The 18,387-nt window shown below is 43.6% G+C and overlaps 20 non-coding genes across 20 annotated transcripts; all 20 read left to right on the top strand.

The window, feature by feature from the left end:
• Nucleotides 1–7,142: 7,142 nt before the first annotated feature.
• TRNAW-CCA (transfer RNA tryptophan (anticodon CCA)) lies at nucleotides 7,143–7,214 on the top strand. Its single transcript has one exon. It is a non-coding gene; the product is annotated as a tRNA-Trp (tRNA).
• Nucleotides 7,215–7,481: 267 nt separating this feature from the next.
• On the top strand, nucleotides 7,482–7,553 carry TRNAW-CCA (transfer RNA tryptophan (anticodon CCA)). The gene has a single exon. It is a non-coding gene; the product is annotated as a tRNA-Trp (tRNA).
• Nucleotides 7,554–8,094: 541 nt separating this feature from the next.
• TRNAL-CAA (transfer RNA leucine (anticodon CAA)) lies at nucleotides 8,095–8,176 on the top strand. The gene has a single exon. It is a non-coding gene; the product is annotated as a tRNA-Leu (tRNA).
• Nucleotides 8,177–8,551: 375 nt separating this feature from the next.
• Nucleotides 8,552–8,623, top strand: TRNAW-CCA (transfer RNA tryptophan (anticodon CCA)). The gene has a single exon. It is a non-coding gene; the product is annotated as a tRNA-Trp (tRNA).
• Nucleotides 8,624–9,093: 470 nt separating this feature from the next.
• On the top strand, nucleotides 9,094–9,165 carry TRNAW-CCA (transfer RNA tryptophan (anticodon CCA)). The gene has a single exon. It is a non-coding gene; the product is annotated as a tRNA-Trp (tRNA).
• A 267-nt stretch (nucleotides 9,166–9,432) lies between these two features.
• TRNAW-CCA (transfer RNA tryptophan (anticodon CCA)) lies at nucleotides 9,433–9,504 on the top strand. The gene has a single exon. It is a non-coding gene; the product is annotated as a tRNA-Trp (tRNA).
• A 541-nt stretch (nucleotides 9,505–10,045) lies between these two features.
• Nucleotides 10,046–10,127, top strand: TRNAS-CGA (transfer RNA serine (anticodon CGA)). The gene has a single exon. It is a non-coding gene; the product is annotated as a tRNA-Ser (tRNA).
• A 375-nt stretch (nucleotides 10,128–10,502) lies between these two features.
• Nucleotides 10,503–10,574, top strand: TRNAW-CCA (transfer RNA tryptophan (anticodon CCA)). Its single transcript has one exon. It is a non-coding gene; the product is annotated as a tRNA-Trp (tRNA).
• Nucleotides 10,575–11,044: 470 nt separating this feature from the next.
• Nucleotides 11,045–11,116, top strand: TRNAW-CCA (transfer RNA tryptophan (anticodon CCA)). Its single transcript has one exon. It is a non-coding gene; the product is annotated as a tRNA-Trp (tRNA).
• Nucleotides 11,117–11,997: 881 nt separating this feature from the next.
• On the top strand, nucleotides 11,998–12,079 carry TRNAS-CGA (transfer RNA serine (anticodon CGA)). Its single transcript has one exon. It is a non-coding gene; the product is annotated as a tRNA-Ser (tRNA).
• Nucleotides 12,080–12,454: 375 nt separating this feature from the next.
• Nucleotides 12,455–12,526, top strand: TRNAC-ACA (transfer RNA cysteine (anticodon ACA)). The gene has a single exon. It is a non-coding gene; the product is annotated as a tRNA-Cys (tRNA).
• Nucleotides 12,527–13,406: 880 nt separating this feature from the next.
• Nucleotides 13,407–13,488, top strand: TRNAS-CGA (transfer RNA serine (anticodon CGA)). The gene has a single exon. It is a non-coding gene; the product is annotated as a tRNA-Ser (tRNA).
• Nucleotides 13,489–13,863: 375 nt separating this feature from the next.
• TRNAW-CCA (transfer RNA tryptophan (anticodon CCA)) lies at nucleotides 13,864–13,935 on the top strand. The gene has a single exon. It is a non-coding gene; the product is annotated as a tRNA-Trp (tRNA).
• Nucleotides 13,936–14,405: 470 nt separating this feature from the next.
• On the top strand, nucleotides 14,406–14,477 carry TRNAW-CCA (transfer RNA tryptophan (anticodon CCA)). Its single transcript has one exon. It is a non-coding gene; the product is annotated as a tRNA-Trp (tRNA).
• Nucleotides 14,478–15,358: 881 nt separating this feature from the next.
• TRNAS-CGA (transfer RNA serine (anticodon CGA)) lies at nucleotides 15,359–15,440 on the top strand. Its single transcript has one exon. It is a non-coding gene; the product is annotated as a tRNA-Ser (tRNA).
• Nucleotides 15,441–15,815: 375 nt separating this feature from the next.
• On the top strand, nucleotides 15,816–15,887 carry TRNAC-ACA (transfer RNA cysteine (anticodon ACA)). The gene has a single exon. It is a non-coding gene; the product is annotated as a tRNA-Cys (tRNA).
• Nucleotides 15,888–16,767: 880 nt separating this feature from the next.
• On the top strand, nucleotides 16,768–16,849 carry TRNAS-CGA (transfer RNA serine (anticodon CGA)). Its single transcript has one exon. It is a non-coding gene; the product is annotated as a tRNA-Ser (tRNA).
• Nucleotides 16,850–17,224: 375 nt separating this feature from the next.
• On the top strand, nucleotides 17,225–17,296 carry TRNAW-CCA (transfer RNA tryptophan (anticodon CCA)). The gene has a single exon. It is a non-coding gene; the product is annotated as a tRNA-Trp (tRNA).
• Nucleotides 17,297–17,766: 470 nt separating this feature from the next.
• Nucleotides 17,767–17,838, top strand: TRNAW-CCA (transfer RNA tryptophan (anticodon CCA)). The gene has a single exon. It is a non-coding gene; the product is annotated as a tRNA-Trp (tRNA).
• Nucleotides 17,839–18,105: 267 nt separating this feature from the next.
• On the top strand, nucleotides 18,106–18,177 carry TRNAW-CCA (transfer RNA tryptophan (anticodon CCA)). Its single transcript has one exon. It is a non-coding gene; the product is annotated as a tRNA-Trp (tRNA).
• Nucleotides 18,178–18,387: the final 210 nt, after the last annotated feature.

Below are 18,387 nucleotides of genomic sequence, written 5' to 3'. Positions count from 1 at the left end.
GTCTCGAATAACGAACCCCATTGAAGTCAATGGGAGACTCGAGCATTTTTCAAGGGGACCAAGGCTCTGCACAGGGAAGCTTGGCCAAACACCTGGGAACCTCAGAAAAGGATGGAAACACCACGGAAATGGACAGGAAACAGCAGGGGCAGCATGCATGGATGCATCTGAGGCTGCATAATCGCACCATTATGCCAAAATTATGGGCAACAGCATGGCCATGACAGAGTGACAGAATGAAGCTAGATAGCATCTAAAACATCCAATAATTGACCCTGACACTATAGGGGACGGCATGCAGAGGCAGCAGCGGCAGGCTAGAGAGTGTCATGGCGACATACCCTAAATGGACTCAGGCTTCAAACCAATGGGTGGCAGAGAGGAACCAAAGGAGGTGAGCAAGAAGCGCTCAAATAATATCGGTACATGATAAAAGTTTGCCAGTATATTTTGTGGATTACACAGCAGGGTGGCGACAAAGTTAACATGGAAGCCATGAAAACAACCCAAAATTCTGCCTGACACAGCTCGTTTGATAAGGGGACCATGTATGGAGGCAGTGAACTAGTAGTAGATTAAAGGTGCTGCAGTTAAAACTATGTTAGTTGGATCTTGGCATGGAGCTGGCGCTCCGCTGCCAGGCGAGCTTTCGCCAATCCAAGCCCCTGTCTCTAGGCTACTCCCCAAACAGCACTTCTAAGAACCTTTTGTATAAGATCAAGTGTAGTAGCGTTCTTATAAGTTTAGGATATGGCGGGTGAGGGGAATGTAAACAGATGCGCAAGAAGCGCTGAAATAATATCGGTAAATGATAAAAGTTTGCCAGTATTTTTTGTGGATTACACAGCAGGGTGGCGACAAAGTTAACAAGTTTGTTGTGGAAGCCATGAAAACAACCCAAAAATCTGCCTGACACAGCTCGTTTGATAAGGGGACCATGTATGCTTACAGTTCATGCCAGTAGCTGCACTGGCTGCCAGTCTCCTTTCGAATAGTTTAAAATAATAACCCTCATCCATAAAACTCTGTATAATGCTGCACCCCCCTACCTCTCCTCTCTTATCTCAGTCTATCGCCCAACCCGTGCTCTTAGATCCGCCAGTGATCTTAGATTAACCTCTACCCTAGTGCGGACCTCCCACTCGCGTCTCCAAGACTTCTCTAGAGCTGCACCAATTCTATGGAATGCTCTGCCCTGGACTATCAGACTAATACCTAACCTCCAAAGTTTCAAACGTGCTCTTAACACCCATTTCTTTAGGCAAGCCTATAACACTCATTAACTGCATGAAGTTTTAACTCTTCTACTAACCCGTCCTGTGTCGTCCTCCCATCTGTTATCCAGCAACCAACAGGCACCAGACTTCTCTACAGTCCCATTCACCCTGGACCTGGTATATAAGATGACGGCTGAGTGGTTCAAGCGACAGCAATTCCATTTATTATATTTTGTTCTATTCCCTAAGAAGAATGGCTTGACCATTAAATATTCTTTTACCTCGTGTTACTCCATCATCTTCATAAACCGTAAGCTCTGGCGAGCAGGGACCTCACTCCTGTTGTTCCATACAAATGTTGTGCTCTGTTACATTACATTTGTATTTGTTTCCTATGATTTGTAAAGCGCTACGGAATATGATGGCGCTATATAAATAAAGATTATTATTATTATTATGGAGGCAGTGAACTAGTAGTAGATTAAAGGTGCTGCAGTTAAAACTATGTTAGTTGGATCTTGGGATGGAGCTGGCGCTCCGCAGCCAGGCGAGCTTTCGCCAATCCAAGCCCCTGTCTCTAGGCTACTCCCCAAACAGCACTTCTAAGAACCTTTTGTATAAGATCAAGTGTAGTAGCGTTCTTATAAGTTTGGGATATGGCGGGTGAGGGGAATGTAAACAGATGCGCAAGAAGCGCTGAAATAATATTGGTAAATGATAAAAGTTTATTAGTATATTTTGTGGATAACACAGCTGGGTGGCGACAAAGTTAACAACTTTGATGTGGAATCCATGAAAACAACCCAAATTTCTGCCTGACACACCTCGTTTGATAAAGGGACGATGTATGGAGGCAGCTATATGGACGACTTTTGGAGGTAGCAATGGAGACAACGTGTGGAGGCTGCTATGGAGACAATTTAATTTGGATAGTGCCTGTATGTGGCAGTCCCAAAAATTTTTCAAACCAGAGGAGCAGGTAGGTGGCCCTCCAGAAAAATTGAATAGATTGAGTGCCTGTATGTGGCAGTCCCAAAAAGTTTTCAAACCAGAGGAGCAAGTAGGTGGCCCTCCAGAAAAATTGAATCGATTGAGTGCCTGTATGTGGCAGTCCCAAAAAGTTTTCAAACCAGAGGAGCAGGTAGGTGGCCCTCCAGAAAAATTGAATAGATTGAGTGCCTGTATGTGGCACTCCCAAAAATTGTTTAAAACAGAGGACCGGGTCGGTGGCCCTCCAGAAAAATTAAATGCATAAAGTACTATAGCTAGAGCCAGTGGGCCCTGTCAAAAAATAGCCAGTTTCCTCTGCTTTACTGTACAAAGAGGAGGAGAAGGAGGAAAATGAGGAGGAGGAGGAGTGGATCAATTATTCAGGTTGAGCTTCCTTCACCTGGTGGAGATTGGAAATTATGAGAAATCCAGGCTTTATTCATCTTAATAAGATGTCAGCGCTGTCAGTCGACAGGCGTGTACGCTTATCGGTGATGATGCCACCAGCTGCACTGAAAACCCGCTCGGACAAGACGCTACCGGCAGGGCAGGCAAGAACCTCCAAGGCGTACAGGGCCAGTTCGTGCCACATGTCCAGCTTTGAAACCCAGTAGTTGTAGGGAGCTGTGTGATCATTTAGGACGATGGTATGGTCAGCTACGTACTCCCTCACCATCTTTCTGTAAAGATCAGCCCTACTCTGCCGAGACTGGGGACAGGTGACAGTGTCTTGCTGGGGTGACATAAAGCTGGCAAAAGCCTTGTAAAGCGTACCCTTGCCAGTGCTGGACAAGCTGCCTGCTCGCCTACTCTCCCTCGCTACTTGTCCCGCAGAACTACGCACTCTGCCGCTAGCGCTGTCAGAAGGGAAATACTGTTTCAGCTTGTGAACCAGGGCCTGCTGGTATTCATGCATTCTCACACTCCTTTCCTCTGCAGGGATGAGAGTGGAAAGATTTTGCTTGTACCGTGGGTCCAGGAGAGTGAACACCCAGTAATCGGTGCTGGAATAAATTCTTTGAACGCGAGGGTCACGGGATAGGCAGCCTAGCATGAAATCTGCCATATGCGCCAGAGTACCAACGCGTAAGAATTCACTCCCCTCACTGGCCTGACTGTCCATTTCCTCCTCCTCCAACTCCTCCAACTCCTCTTCTTCTGCCCATACACGCTGAACAGTGAAGGACTCAACAATGGTCCCCTCTTGTGTCTCGCCAACATTCTCCTCCTCTTCCTCCTCATCCTCCTCCACCTCCACCTTCTCCGATATGCGCTGAGAAACAGACCTAAGGGTGCTTTGGCTATCAACAAGGGAATCTTCTTCCCCCGTCTCTTGTGACGAGCGCAAAGCTTCCGACTTCATGCTGATCAGAGAGTTTTTCAACAGGCCAAGCAGCGGGATGGTGAGGCTGATGATGGCGGCATCGCCACTGACCATCTGTGTTGACTCCTCAAAGTTACTCAGCACCTGACAGATATCAGACATCCACGTCCACTCCTCATTGTAGACTTGAGGAAGCTGACTGACCTGACTACCAGTTCTGGTGGAAGTTGACATCTGGCAGTCTACAATGGCTCGGCGCTGCTGGTAAACTCTGGATAACATGGTCAGTGTTGAATTCCACCTCGTGGGCACGTCGCACAACAGTCGGTGAGCGGGCAGTTGGAGGCGGCGCTGCGCTGCCCTGAGAGTGGCAGCATCTGTGCTGGACTTCCTGAAATGCGCACAGATGCGGCGCACCTTCGTGAGCAAATCTGACAGATTGGGGTATGTCTTGAGGAAACACTGAACTATCAGATTTAACACATGGGCCAGGCATGGCACATGTGTCAGTCTGCCGAGTTGCAGAGCCGCCACCAGGTTACGGCCGTTGTCACACACAACCATGCCTGGCTTCAGGTTCAGCGGTGCCAGCCACAGATCAGTCTGCGCCGTGATGCCCTGTAATAGCTCTTGGGCGGTGTGCCTTTTATCGCCTAGGCTCAGCAGTTTGAGTACCGCCTGCTGTCGCTTAGCAACGGCACTGCTGCTGTGCCTAGAGCTACCGACTGATGGCGCCGTGCCCACGGATGGTAGTTCGGAGGAGGAGGTGGAGGAGGGGTGGGAGGAGGAGGAGGCATAGTAGGCCTGAAACACCTGGACCGAGGTAGGCCCCGCAATCCTCGGCGTCGGCAGTATATGACCAGCCCCAGGGTCAGACTCGGTCCCAGCCTCCACCAAGTTAACCCAATGTGCCGTCAGCGATATATAGTGGCCCTGCCCGGCAGCACTCGTCCACGTGTCCGTGGTCAGGTGGACCTTGTCAGAAACGGCGTTGGTCAGGGCACGGGTGATGTTGTCTGACACGTGCTGGTGCAGGGCTGGGATCCCTGGGATCGGGAAAAGTAGTGGCGGCTGGGGACCGAATACCGAGGGGCGGCCGCCGCCATGAGGTTGCGAAAGGCCTCGGTCTCTACTAGCCTATAGGGCAGCATCTCCAGGCTAAGCAATCTGGAGATGTGCACATTAAGGGCTTGGGCGTGCGGGTGGGTTGCACTATATTTGCGTTTCCGCTCCAGCGTCTGGGGTATGGAGAGCTCAACGCTGGTGGATGCTGTGGAGGATCGTGGAGGCGACGATGGGGTTTTTGTGGCAGGGTCCTGGGCAGGGGGCTGACTATCAGCTGACACAGGGGAAGGAGCAGTGGTGTGCACGGCCGGAGGTGAACGGGCTTGTTGCCACTGAGTGGGGTGTTTAGCATTCATATGCCTGCGCATACTGGTGGTAGTTAAGCTAGTAGTGGTGGAACCCCTGCTGAGCCTGGTTTGGCAAATGTTGCACACCACAGTCCGTCGGTCATCCGGTGTTTCCTTAAAGAACCTCCAGACTTCTGAAGATCTAGCCCTCGCCGCAAGAGCCCTCGCCACGGGAGCTTCACTAGTTGACACATTTGGCGCTGATGCACCAGCTCTGGCCCTGCCTCTCCGTCTGGCCCCACCACTGCCTCTTCCAACCTGTTCTGGTCGAGGACTCTCCTCCGTCTCAGAAGCACTGTGTTCACCCGGCCTCTCAACCCAGCTTGGGTCTGTCACCTCATCATCCTCCGAGCCCTCAGTCTGCTCCCCCCTCGGACTTCCTGCCCTGACAACAACTTCCCCACTGTCTGACAACCGTGTCTCCTCATCGTCGGACACCTCTTTACACACTTCCACTACGTCAAGAAGGTCATCATCACCCACAGACTGTGACTGGTGGAAAACCTGGGCATCGGAAAATTGCTCAGCAGCAACCGGACAAGTGGTTTGTGACTGTGGGAAGGGTCCAGAAAACAGTTCCTCAGAGTATGCCGGTTCAAATGCCAAATTTTCCTGGGAGGGGGCAGACTGGGGGGGAGGAGGCTGAGGTGCAGGAGCTGGAGGAGTGGCGATTTCGGTGACATGGGTGGACTGCGTGGAAGACTGACTGGTGGACAAATTGCTCGAAGCATTGTCAGCAATCCACGACATCACCTGTTCGCACTGTTCTGGCCTCAACAATGCTCTACCACGAGTCCCAGTAACTTCAGACATGAACCTAGGGAGTGTAGCTCTGCGGCGTTCCCCTGCTCCCTCATAAGCAGGTGGTGTCTCACCCCGGGCCAGGACCACGGCCTCTGACCCCTGCAGTAGTTGGACGCCCACGTCCCCGCCCTCGTCCTCTACCCCTAGCCCTCGGGTTAAACATTTTTAAAATGAGAGTTATAGCTTTAATTTTTTTTTAACTTTTTTTTGTGTTTTTTTTTTTTTTTTGTGTTTTTGAGTTTTTAAAACCAAACAATGCTATCCTATTGCTATGGCTATTTTCTAGCCAAGTATGAAAGCACACTGCTATGCCAGATGAGATGACGCTGAGTTATTAAACAAAATAAACGTAAAATAAAAAAGGACAAATGGCAGACTGTGCCTAATTGAAATCCAACCCCTACTAAATTTTCCCACTTTGGTGTTTGAGGTGGATATGTGTGCCACTAAGAGCTAAACACAACGGTAGCAAGTCCCCCTGCTAATTCCTCACAAAATGGTACTAGATGCAAATAAAAAAAAAAAAAAAGTAGAACGTTATTGTAGCCCTAAGAAGGGCTGTTGGGTTCTTGGAGAATCACTCCTGCCTAACAGTAAGCTAATAGAACACCCTAACGCTTTCCCTGACCAGCAGCAGCTCTCTCCCTAGCGGCATCCAGACACAGAATGATCCGAGCAGCGCGGGCAGCGGCTAGTCTATCCCAGGGTCACCTGATCTGGCCAGCCAACCACTGCTATCGACGTGTAAGGGTACCACGTCATGCTGGGTGGAGTGCAGAGTCTCCTGGCTTGTGATTGGCTCTGTTTCTGGCCGCCAAAAAGCAAAACGGCGGGAGCTGCCATTTTCTCGAGCGGGCGAAGTATTCGTCCGAGCAACGAGCAGTTTCGAGTACGCTAATGCTCGAACGAGCATCAAGCTCGGACGAGCATGTTCGCTCATCTCTAGTCTCTACCAAAACATAGTTTTTCAGACCACTCCCACTCTTTCGATAAAATGGCATCCCACAATGCTTAGATGTCCATTTCTCCTTGTCTTTAGCCTTTAGGAGAGAACAAAATGGCAATTTTCCAATAAGATCGGAATATTTTGCAACCGTTAAGCTGTTGTGGCAGAGCGGTTAAGGTGTTGAACTCAAGAGCCGTTGAGGTTAACTGTCCTTTTCCTATATGAACTGTTAGAGAAATGGTTATTTTTCTTCAGACACTTACTGTCTGCTTGAGTGTCCACTAACCACCAGGTTTTTTTGTATGTATCCTGAGTTTAAGTGTTTTGGAGTTTTTCGGAAATATGGCTTTGTTTTCATTTCCATATGAATTATTCATCATTATCAGTCAAGTTCCTAATTTTCAACTGGAATTAAGCGTGAAGCACCACTAACTGCTGCAGCCCAAAGTGACCTCGTGGCGCAACGGTAGCGCGTCTGACTCCAGATCAGAAGGTTGCGTGTTCAAATCACCTCGGGGTCAGTTGACGTTTTGCTCATTGTGTCGATAATACAACATGGTCTTTTGAGCCGCTCCCATTCCATCATGGAAATTATGGTCTACGATCCTTAGTTATTCCTTCCTTTTTGTAACTAGCTAGAAAAAAAATGGCAAATTTGGTTGCCTTTAAATTCTCTGTTTTTTCCTTTATGAAATTGTCGATGCATTGAATAAAGATTTGTATTAATCATTTAGAATTATAAATGACCAACTTGGCATCAAAGACTGCGAAAAGCCTGCCTGGCCAAAGACCGCGTGGCGCAACGGTAGTGCGTCTGACTCCAGATCAGAAGGTTGCGTGTTCAAATCACGTTGTGGTCAGTCATCGTTTTAAACACTCTGTCTATACAAAAACATAGTCTTTCTCACCGCTGGCACTGTTACGGTAGCATTCCGTCCCACAATACTTACACTTCCGCATCTCCTTGTATTTTGCTATTAGGAGGAAGTGAACATTGTCATCTCTTATCACGTGTTTTCCATCCTTTATCAAAAAATGTTGATCTGTTGAATTAAGATTTATTGAGATTAAGTTTTAGAGTGCAAGAGAAAACGCAGTCAAAGAAAGCAAACTCATTAAAGTCTTTGATTTTAGGGTGGCTCTTAAAACTGATCGATTGAAAGTAACTTATCTTATGAAACTGCTTCGTGATTGATTTTACAGGGGATGAAACATTGAGCTGCCTCTTCTCTTGAACCTTAGAGAATGCGAACCTCAGCCTATGGCAAGCAATCGCACCAAAAGATTCTCCATGCTTGAGCCTACCTAAAGACAACCAGACATGTAACCAGAGTCCCGTATATAAAGCAGCCAACAAAACTACACTTTTCACATGGGATTTGAACTTTTGACTAAAGTTCAGCTGTGATGGCCCAGTGGTTAAGGCGTTGGACTCAAAATCCAATGGGGGCTCCCCGCACAGGTTTAAATCCTGTTCACAGCGCAGACTTTTAGTTATATACACGCACACACAGGCTAGTTAATAAAATAAGAACTGTCAATGTGCACCTTAGTGAGACATTTCTTGGAATTTCTCCAGTTAGAAAATAAGAAAGTGAGCCTCACCAAATTGACATGGAAGCTGGTTTAGCATCGTTTTCTTATAGGAATGGTTAAAGAACTGGTTACCTTTCTTCAGATGCTTACTATCTGATTCAGTTTCCACTAAACACAAGGTTTTTTGATGCTTCCTCAATTTTATTGTTTTGAAATTTTGGAAATATGGATTTTTTCATATTTCCATATGAATTATTCAGCATTATCTGTCCAATTCCTAATTTTCATCCAGAACTTAGTATCAACCTTTAGCACCAACAGAGACCTCGTGGCGCAACGGTAGCGCATCTGACTCCAGATCAGAAGGTTGCGTGTTCAAATCACGTCGGGGTCAGTCATTGTTTTTAGCACTCTGTCTGTACCAAAACATAGTTTTTCAGACCACTCCCACTCTTTCGATAAAATGGCATCCCACAATGCTTAGATGTCCATTTCTCCTTGTCTTTAGCCTTTAGGAGAGAACAAAATGGCAATTTTCCAATAAGATCGGAATATTTTGCAACCGTTAAGCTGTTGTGGCAGAGCGGTTAAGGTGTTGAACTCAAGAGCCGTTGAGGTTAACTGTCCTTTTCCTATATGAACTGTTAGAGAAATGGTTATTTTTCTTCAGACACTTACTGTCTGCTTGAGTGTCCACTAACCACCAGGTTTTTTTGTATGTATCCTGAGTTTAAGTGTTTTGGAGTTTTTCGGAAATATGGCTTTGCTTTAATTTCCATATGAATTATTCATCATTATCAGTCAAGTTCCTAATTTTCAACTGGAATTAAGCGCGAAGTACCACTAGCTGCTGCCGCCCAAAGTGACTTCGTGGCGCAACGGAAGCGCGTCTGACTCCAGATCAGAAGGTGGCGTGTTCAAATCACGTCGGGGTCAGTTGACATTTTGCTCATTGTGTCGATAATACAACATGGTCTTTTGAGCCGCTCCCATTCCATCATGGAAATTATGGTCTACGATCCTTAGTTATTCCTTCCTTTTTGAAACTAACGAGAAACAAAGTGGCAAATTTGGTTGCCTTTAAATTCTCTGTTTTTTCCTTTATGAAATTGTCGATGCATTGAATAAAGATTTGTATTAATCATTTAGAATTATAAATGACCAACTTGGCATCAAAGACTGCGAAAAGCCTGCCTGGCCAAAGACCTCGTGGCGCAACGGTAGCGCGTCTGACTCCAGATCAGAAGGTTGCGTGTTCAAATCACGTCGTGGTCAGTCATCGTTTTAAACACTCTGTCTATACAAAAACATAGTCTTTCTCACCGCTGGCACTGTTACGGTAGCATTCCGTCCCACAATGCTTACACTTCCGCAACTCCTTGTATTTTGCTATTAGGAGGAAGTGAACATTGTCATCTCTTCTCACGTGTTTTCCATCCTTTATCAAAAAATGTTGATCTGTTGAATTAAGATTTATTGAGATTAAGTTTTAGAGTGCAAGAGAAAACGCAGTCAAAGAAAGCAAACTCATTAAAGTCTTTGATTTTAGGGTGGCTCTTAAAACTGATCGATTGAAAGTAACTTATCTTATGAAACTGCTTTGTGATTGATTTTACAGGGGATGAAACATTGAGCTGCCTCTTCTCTTGAACCTTAGAGAATGCGAACCTCAGCCTATGGCAAGCAATCACAACAAAAGAATCTCCATGCTTGAGCCTACCTAAAGACAACCAGACATGTAACCAGAGTCCCGTATATCAAGCAGCCAACAAAACTACACTTTTCACATGGGATTTGAACTTTTGACAAAAGTTCAGCTGTGATGGCCGAGTGGTTAAGGCGTTGGACTCGAAATCCAATGGGGTCTCCCCGCACAGTTTCAAATCCTGTTCACAGCGCAGACTTTTAGTTATATACACGCACACACAGGCTAGTTAATAAAATAAGAACTATGAATGTGCACCTTAGTGAGACATTTCTTGGAATTTCTCCAGTTAGAAAATAAGAAAGTGAGCCTCACCAAATTGACATGGAAGCTGGTTTAGCTTCGTTTTCTTATAGGGATGGTTTAAGAACTGGTTACCTTTCTTCAGATGCTTACTATCTGATTCAGTTTCCACTAAATACAAGGTGTTTTGATGCTTCCTCAATTTTAGTGTTTTGGAATTTTGGAAATATGGATTTTTTCATATTTCCATAAGAATTATTCAGCATTATCTGTCCAATTCCTAATTTTCATCCAGAACTTAGTATCAACCTTTAGCACCAACAGAGACCTCGTGGCGCAACGGTAGCGCTTCTGACTCCAAATCTGAAGGTTGCGTGTTCAAATCACGTCGGGGTCAGTCATTGTTTTTAGCACTCTGTCTCTACCAAAACATAGTTTTTCAGACCACTCCCACTCTTTCGATAAAATGGCATCCCACAATGCTTAGATGTCCATTTCTCCTTGTCTTTAGCCTTTAGTAGAGAACAAAATGGTAATTTTCCAATAAGATCGGAATATTTTGCAACCGTTAAGCTGTTGTGGCAGAGCGGTTAAGGTGTTGAACTCAACAGCCGTTGAGGTTAACTGTCCTTTTCCTATATGAACTGTTAGAGAAATGGTTATTTTTCTTCAGACACTTACTGTCTGCTTGAGTGTCCACTAACCACCAGGTTTTTTTGTATGTATCCTGAGTTTAAGTGTTTTGGAGTTTTTCGGAAATATGGCTTTGTTTTCATTTCCATATGAATTATTCATCATTAACAGTCAAGTTCCTAATTTTCAACTGGAATTAAGCGTGAAGCACCACTTACTGCTGCCGCCCAAAGTGACCTCGTGGCGCAACGGTAGCGCGTCTGACTCCAGATCAGAAGGTTGCGTGTTCAAATCACGTCGGGGTCAGTTGACATTTTGCTCATTGTGTCGATAATACAACATGGTCTTTTGAGCCGCTCCCATTCCATCATGGAAATTATGGTCTACGATCCTTAGTTATTCCTTCCTTTTTGAAACTAGCGAGAAACAAAGTGGCAAATTTGGTTGCCTTTAAATTCTCCGTTTTTTCCTTTATGAAATTGTCGATGCATTGAATAAAGATTTGTATTAATCATTTAGAATTATAATTGACCAACTTGGCATCAAAGACTGCGAAAAGCCTGCCTGGCCAAAGACCTCGTGTCCCAACGGTAGCGCGTCTGACTCCAGATCAGAAGGTTGCGTGTTCAAATCACGTCGTGGTCAGTCATCGTTTTAAACACTCTGTCTATACAAAAACATAGTCTTTCTCACCGCTGGCACTGTTACGGTAGCATTCCGTCCCACAATGCTTACACTTCCACATCTCCTTGTATTTTGCTATTAGGAGGAAGTGAACATTGTCATCTCTTATCACGTGTTTTCCATCCTTTATCAAAAAATGTTGATCTGTTGAATTAAGATTTATTGAGATTAAGTTTTAGAGTGCAAGAGAAAACGCAGTCAAAGAAAGCAAACTCATTAAAGTCTTTGATTTTAGGGTGGCTCTTAAAACTGATCGATTGAAAGTAACTTATCTTATAAAACTGCTTCGTGATTGATTTTACAGGAGATGAAACATTGAGCTGCCTCTTCTCTTGAACCTTAGAAAATGCGAACCTCAGCCTATGGCAAGCAATCACACCAAAAGATTCTCCATGCTTGAGCCTACCTAAAGACAACCAGACATGTAACCAGAGTCCCGTATATTAACGCATCCAACAAAACAACACTTTTCACATGGGATTTGAACTTTTGACTAAAGTTCAGCTGTGATGGCCGAGTGGTTAAGGCGTTGGACTCGAAATCCAATGGGGGCTCCCCGCACAGGTTCAAATCCTGTTCACAGCGCAGACTTTTAGTTATATACACGCACACACAGGCTAGTTAATAAAATAAGAACTGTGAATGTGCACCTTAGTGAGACATTTCTTGGAATTTCTCCAGTTAGAAAATAAGAAAGTGAGCCTCACCAAATTGACATGGAAGCTGGTTTACCATCGTTTTCTTATAGGAATGGTTAAAGAACTGGTTACCTTTCTTCAGATGCTTACTATCTGATTCAGTTTCCACTAAACACAAGGTTTTTTGATGCTTCCTCAATTTTAGTGTTTTGAAATTTTGGAAATATGGATTTTTTCATATTTCCATATGAGTTATTCAGCATTATCTGTCCAATACCTAATTTTCATCCAGAACTTAGTATCAACCTTTAGCACCAACAGAGACCTCGTGGCGCAACGGTAGCGCGTCTGACTACAGATCAGAAGGTTGCGTGTTCAAATCACGTCGGGGTCAGTTGACATTTTGCTCATTGTGTCGATAATACAACATGGTCTTTTGAGCCGCTCCCATTCCATCATGGAAATTATGGTCTACGATCCTTAGTTATTCCTTCCTTTTTGAAACTAGCGAGAAACAAAGTGGCAAATTTGGTTGCCTTTAAATTCTCCGTTTTTTCCTTTATGAAATTGTCGATGCATTGAATAAAGATTTGTATTAATCATTTAGAATTATAAATGACCAACTTGGCATCAAAGACTGCGAAAAGCCTGCCTGGCCAAAGACCTCGTGTCCCAACGGTAGCGCGTCTGACTCCAGATCAGAAGGTTGCGTGTTCAAATCACGTCGTGGTCAGTCATCGTTTTAAACACTCTGTCTATACAAAAACATAGTCTTTCTCACCGCTGGCACTGTTACGGTAGCATTCCGTCCCACAATGCTTACACTTCCGCATCTCCTTTTATTTTGCTATTAGGAGGAAGTGAACATTGTCATCTCTTATCACGTGTTTTCCATCCTTTATCAAAAAATGTTGATCTGTTGAATTAAGATTTATTGAGATTAAGTTTTAGAGTGCAAGAGAAAACGCAGTCAAAGAAAGCAAACTCATTAAAGTCTTTGATTTTAGGGTGGCTCTTAAAACTGATCGATTGAAAGTAACTTATCTTATAAAACTGCTTCGTGATTGATTTTACAGGAGATGAAACATTGAGCTGCCTCTTCTCTTGAACCTTAGAGAATGCGAACCTCAGCCTATGGCAAGCAATCACAGCAAAAGATTCTCCATGCTTGAGCCTACCTAAAGACAACCAGACATGTAACCAGAGTCCCGTATGTAAAGCAGCCAACAAAACTACACTTTTCACATGGGATTTGAACTTTTGACTAAAGTTCAGCTGTGATGGCCGAGTGGTTAAGGCGTTGGACTCGAAATCCAATGGGGGCTCCCCGCACAGGTTCAAATCCTGTTCACAGCGCAGACTTTTAGTTATATACACGCACACACAGGCTAGTTAATAAAATAAGAACTATGAATGTGCACCTTAGTGAGACATTTCTTGGAATTTCTCCAGTTAGAAAATAAGAAAGTGAGCCTCACCAAATTGACATGGAAGCTGGTTTAGCTTCGTTTTCTTATAGGAATGGTTAAAGAACTGGTTACCTTTCTTCAGATGCTTACTATCTGATTCAGTTTCCACTAAACACAAGGTTTTTTGATGCTTCCTCAATTTTAGTGTTTTGAAATTTTGGAAATATGGATTTTTTCATATTTCCATATGAATTATTCAGCATTATCTGTCCAATTCCTAATTTTCATCCAGAACTTAGTATCAACCTTTAGCACCAACAGAGACCTCGTGGCGCAACGGTAGCGCGTCTGACTCCAGATCAGAAGGTTGCGTGTTCAAATCACGTCGGGGTCAGTCATTGTTTTTAGCACTCTGTCTGTACCAAAACATAGTTTTTCAGACCACTCCCACTCTTTCGATAAAATGGCATCCCACAATGCTTAGATGTCCATTTCTCCTTGTCTTTAGCCTTTAGTAGAGAACAAAATGGCAATTTTCCAATAAGATCGGAATATTTTGCAACCGTTAAGCTGTTGTGGCAGAGCGGTTAAGGTGTTGTACTCAAGAGCCGTTGAGGTTAACTGTCCTTTTCCTATATGAACTGTTAGAGAAATGGTTATTTTTCTTCAGACACTTACTGTCTGCTTGAGTGTCCACTAACCACCAGGTTTTTTTGTATGTATCCTGAGTTTAAGTGTTTTGGAGTTTTTCGGAAATATGGCTTTGTTTTAATTTCCATATGAATTATTCATCATTATCAGTCAAGTTCCTAATTTTCAACTGGAATTAAGCGTGAAGCACCACTAACTGCTGCCGCCCAAAGTGACCTAGTGGCGCAACGGTAGCGCGTCTGACTCCAGATCAGAAGGTTGCGTGTTCAAATCACGTCGGGGTCAGTTGACGTTTTGCTCATTGTGTCGATAATACAACATGGTCTTTTGAGCCGCTCCCATTTCATCATGGAAATTATGGTCTACGATCCTTAGTTATTCCTTCCTTTTTGAAACTAGCGAGAAACAAAGTGGCAAATTTGGTTGCCTTTAAATTCTCCGTTTTTTCCTTTATGAAATTGTCGATGCATTGAATAAAGATTTGTATTAATCATTTAGAATTATAATTGACCAACTTGGCATCAAAGACTGCGAAAAGCCTGCCTGGCCAAAGACCTTGTGTCCCAACGGTAGCGCGTCTGACTCCAGATCAGAAGGTTGCGTGTTCAAATCACGTCGTGGTCAGTCATCGTTTTAAACACTCTGTCTATACAAAAACATAGTCTTTCTCACCGCTGGCACTGTTACGGTAGCATTCCGTCCCACAATGCTTACACTTCCACATCTCCTTGTATTTTGCTATTAGGAGGAAGTGAACATTGTCATCTCTTATCACGTGTTTTCCATCCTTTATCAAAAAATGTTGATCTGTTGAATTAAGATTTATTGAGATTAAGTTTTAGAGTGCAAGAGAAAACGCAGTCAAAGAAAGCAAACTCATTAAAGTCTTTGATTTTAGGGTGGCTCTTAAAACTGATCGATTGAAAGTAACTTATCTTATAAAACTGCTTCGTGATTGATTTTACAGGAGATGAAACATTGAGCTGCCTCTTCTCTTGAACCTTAGAAAATGCGAACCTCAGCCTATGGCAAGCAATCACACCAAAAGATTCTCCATGCTTGAGCCTACCTAAAGACAACCAGACATGTAACCAGAGTCCCGTATATTAACGCATCCAACAAAACAACACTTTTCACATGGGATTTGAACTTTTGACTAAAGTTCAGCTGTGATGGCCGAGTGGTTAAGGCGTTGGACTCGAAATCCAATGGGGGCTCCCCGCACAGGTTCAAATCCTGTTCACAGCGCAGACTTTTAGTTATATACACGCACACACAGGCTAGTTAATAAAATAAGAACTATGAATGTGCACCTTAGTGAGACATTTCTTGGAATTTCTCCAGTTAGAAAATAAGAAAGTGAGCCTCACCAAATTGACATGGAAGCTGGTTTAGCTTCGTTTTCTTATAGGAAGGGTTAAAGAACTGGTTACCTTTCTTCAGATGCTTACTATCTGATTCAGTTTCCACTAAACACAAGGTTTTTTGATGCTTCCTCAATTTTAGTGTTTTGAAATTTTGGAAATATGGATTTTTTCATATTTCCATATGAGTTATTCAGCATTATCTGTCCAATACCTAATTTTCATCCAGAACTTAGTATCAACCTTTAGCACCAACAGAGACCTCGTGGCGCAACGGTAGCGCGTCTGACTACAGATCAGAAGGTTGCGTGTTCAAATCACGTCGGGGTCAGTTGACATTTTGCTCATTGTTTCGATAATACAACATGGTCTTTTGAGCCGCTCCCATTCCATCATGGAAATTATGGTCTACGATCCTTAGTTATTCCTTCCTTTTTGAAACTAGCGAGAAACAAAGTGGCAAATTTGGTTGCCTTTAAATTCTCCGTTTTTTCCTTTATGAAATTGTCGATGCATTGAATAAAGATTTGTATTAATCATTTAGAATTATAAATGACCAACTTGGCATCAAAGACTGCGAAAAGCCTGCCTGGCCAAAGACCTCGTGTCCCAACGGTAGCGCGTCTGACTCCAGATCAGAAGGTTGCGTGTTCAAATCACGTCGTGGTCAGTCATCGTTTTAAACACTCTGTCTATACAAAAACATAGTCTTTCTCACCGCTGGCACTGTTACGGTAGCATTCCGTCCCACAATGCTTACACTTCCGCATCTCCTTTTATTTTGCTATTAGGAGGAAGTGAACATTGTCATCTCTTATCACGTGTTTTCCATCCTTTATCAAAAAATGTTGATCTGTTGAATTAAGATTTATTGAGATTAAGTTTTAGAGTGCAAGAGAAAACGCAGTCAAAGAAAGCAAACTCATTAAAGTCTTTGATTTTAGGGTGGCTCTTAAAACTGATCGATTGAAAGTAACTTATCTTATAAAACTGCTTCGTGATTGATTTTACAGGAGATGAAACATTGAGCTGCCTCTTCTCTTGAACCTTAGAGAATGCGAACCTCAGCCTATGGCAAGCAATCACAGCAAAAGATTCTCCATGCTTGAGCCTACCTAAAGACAACCAGACATGTAACCAGAGTCCCGTATGTAAAGCAGCCAACAAAACTACACTTTTCACATGGGATTTGAACTTTTGACTAAAGTTCAGCTGTGATGGCCGAGTGGTTAAGGCGTTGGACTCGAAATCCAATGGGGGCTCCCCGCACAGGTTCAAATCCTGTTCACAGCGCAGACTTTTAGTTATATACACGCACACACAGGCTAGTTAATAAAATAAGAACTGTGAATGTGCACCTTAGTGAGACATTTCTTGGAATTTCTCCAGTTAGAAAATAAGAAAGTGAGCCTCACCAAATTGACATGGAAGCTGGTTTAGCTTCGTTTTCTTATAGGAATGGTTAAAGAACTGGTTACCTTTCTTCAGATGCTTACTATCTGATTCAGTTTCCACTAAACACAAGGTTTTTTGATGCTTCCTCAATTTTAGTGTTTTGAAATTTTGGAAATATGGATTTTTTCATATTTCCATAAGAATTATTCAGCATTATCTGTCCAATTCCTAATTTGCATCCAGAACTTAGTATCAACCTTTAGCACCAACAGAGACCTCGTGGCGCAACGGTAGCGCGTCTGACTCCAGATCAGAAGGTTGCGTGTTCAAATCACGTCGGGGTCAGTCATTGTTTTTAGCACTCTGTCTGTACCAAAACATAGTTTTTCAGACCACTCCCACTCTTTCGATAAAATGGCATCCCACAATGCTTAGATGTCCATTTCTCCTTGTCTTTAGCCTTTAGGAGAGAACAAAATGGCAATTTTCCAATAAGATCGGAATATTTTGCAACCGTTAAGCTGTTGTGGCAGAGCGGTTAAGGTGTTGTACTCAAGAGCCGTTGAGGTTAACTGTCCTTTTCCTATATGAACTGTTAGAGAAATGGTTATTTTTCTTCAGACACTTACTGTCTGCTTGAGTGTCCACTAACCACCAGGTTTTTTTGTATGTATCCTGAGTTTAAGTGTTTTGGAGTTTTTCGGAAATATGGCTTTGTTTTAATTTCCATATGAATTATTCATCATTATCAGTCAAGTTCCTAATTTTCAACTGGAATTAAGCGTGAAGCACCACTAACTGCTGCCGCCCAAAGTGACCTAGTGGCGCAACGGTAGCGCGTCTGACTCCAGATCAGAAGGTTGCGTGTTCAAATCACGTCGGGGTCAGTTGACATTTTGCTCATTGTGTCGATAATACAACATGGTCTTTTGAGCCGCTCCCATTTCATCATGGAAATTATGGTCTACGATCCTTAGTTATTCCTTCCTTTTTGAAACTAGCGAGAAACAAAGTGGCAAATTTGGTTGCCTTTAAATTCTCTGTTTTTTCCTTTATGAAATTGTCGATGCATTGAATAAAGATTTGTATTAATCATTTAGAATTATAAATGACCAACTTGGCATCAAAGACTGCGAAAAGCCTGCCTGGCCAAAGACCTCGTGGCGCAACGGTAGCGCGTCTGACTCCAGATCAGAAGGTTGCGTGTTCAAATCACGTCGGGGTCAGTCATCGTTTTAAACACTCTGTCTATACAAAAACATAGTCTTTCTCACCGCTGGCACTGTTACGGTAGCATTCCGTCCCACAATGCTTACACTTCCGCATCTCCTTGTATTTTGCTATTAGGAGGAAGTGAACATTGTCATCTCTTATCACGTGTTTTCCATCCTTTATCAAAAAATGTTGATCTGTTGAATTAAGATTTATTGAGATTA

Source organism: Engystomops pustulosus, chromosome 4, assembly GCF_040894005.1.
Source record: "Engystomops pustulosus chromosome 4, aEngPut4.maternal, whole genome shotgun sequence".
Classification (NCBI taxonomy): domain Eukaryota; kingdom Metazoa; phylum Chordata; class Amphibia; order Anura; family Leptodactylidae; genus Engystomops; species Engystomops pustulosus.
This window is presented reverse-complemented; position numbering and strand designations above follow the sequence as displayed.